The 1,565-nt window shown below is 38.7% G+C and overlaps 1 non-coding gene across 1 annotated transcript; it reads right to left on the bottom strand.

The window, feature by feature from the left end:
* Positions 1-1,075: 1,075 nt before the first annotated feature.
* LOC112421475 (small nucleolar RNA R71) lies at positions 1,076-1,182 on the bottom strand. The gene has a single exon (XR_003011801.2). It is a non-coding gene; the product is annotated as a small nucleolar RNA R71 (small nucleolar RNA).
* Positions 1,183-1,565: the final 383 nt, after the last annotated feature.

The following is a 1,565-nucleotide window of genomic DNA, read 5'->3' as shown; positions in this document are numbered from 1 at the left end:
AGAATTTTCATGAATAAGATGTTATTTGTGTTGTTAAATATAATTATTGAATTATATGCTTGATATTATTGTTTTGTGAAATCTCACCCCTTCTGCTTGGAAATGTTGCTCTTCATATGAGTAACTTGCAGGTGATCGAGTTTAAGTTGCTGTTGTGAGTGGATTAGCTCTCATGTGTGTCTTTAGGTGCTCTGATACGTAACGGGATGAGAATTTTAATGTTGTCTTTCTATTCTTTACGTATTGCTTAAAGAATTTTCATGAATAAGATGTTGATCGGATTTGTATGAGATATTAATGATGAGGCCTTCGTGCCAAAGACTGTTTTAGTTATCGAATAAATTCCGCTGCGAAGTATTAAAGATTTTGTTATTGAATTTTAAAGATAAATAGTTATTTATTCAGTTTATGATTTTAAGAAAGGAATGTGACATTCCGTTTACGTGGAAAACTCTGATTATTTTTATGAAATTTTTATGTTGGGAAAACGGGGTGTTACACCGCTGCCGGGGAGTAAACTAATTTAATTAACTCTTTCTTGTGATTAGAACTCCCTCTTCTTCCTCTTTTCTTCTACTTCTTTCTTTTTATTACCACTAACTTCTTGGGTTCTCGTTTTCTTATGCGAAGAAGTAAAAGTCTCGGAGAATTTATTCCTGAGATCGAAAGATATTTGCATAAGAAAAAGAGAGAGGCACAAAATAATACTGCTATGGCTGAACACACTCTCAAAGAGTATGCTGCTCCTTCAACGGAAGAGCCACAAGCTATTATCGTGTACCCAACGGTTGAGGGTAACAACTTCGAGATCAAGCCTGCACTACTCAATTTGGTGCAGCAAAATCAGTTTTCTGGATCACCCACTGAGGATCCAAATCTCCATATTTCTTCTTTCCTTAGACTCAGTGGCACCATAAAAGAGAACCAAGAAGCCGTAAGACTTCATCTCTTTCCCTTTTCCTTAAGGTATAGAGCTAGCGCTTGGTTCCATTCCCTAGAAGTCGGTTCCATCACTTCATGGGACGATATGAGGCGAGCATTCCTTGCCCGATTTTTCCCCCCATCTAAAACCGCTAAACTAAGAGATCAAATCACGCGGTTCAATCAAAAAGATGGGGAGTCTCTCTATGATGCGTGGGAGCGTTTCAAGGAAATGCTTAGACTTTGTCCACACCATGGCTTGGAAAAGTGGCTTATAGTCCACACTTTTTATAATGGCTTGTCATATACCACTAAGATGTCTATTGATGCAGCTGCAAGCGGAGCTCTAATGAACAAAAATTATACGGAGGCTTATGCCTTGATTGAAGACATGGCTCAGAATCACTACCAATGGACCAACGAGAGAGCCGTCACCGCTTCTACTCCCTCTAAGAAAGAGGAAGGTATATACGAAGTCTCTGAATATAACCACCTTGCTGCTAAGGTTGAGGCGTTGACCTAAAAATTCGAAAAACTTAATGTTAATGCTGTCACACCTTCTTCTACATCCCCTCCTTGTGAAATCTGTGGTATATCCGATCATATCGGTGTTGATTGTCAGTTAGGTAGTGCTGCCAATATTG

The sequence above is a fragment of the Medicago truncatula genome, chromosome 7 (genome assembly GCF_003473485.1).
Source record: "Medicago truncatula cultivar Jemalong A17 chromosome 7, MtrunA17r5.0-ANR, whole genome shotgun sequence".
Lineage (NCBI taxonomy): Eukaryota > Viridiplantae > Streptophyta > Magnoliopsida > Fabales > Fabaceae > Medicago > Medicago truncatula.
Note: the sequence above shows the minus strand (reverse complement) of the source record. Positions and strands in the feature narration are given on the sequence as shown.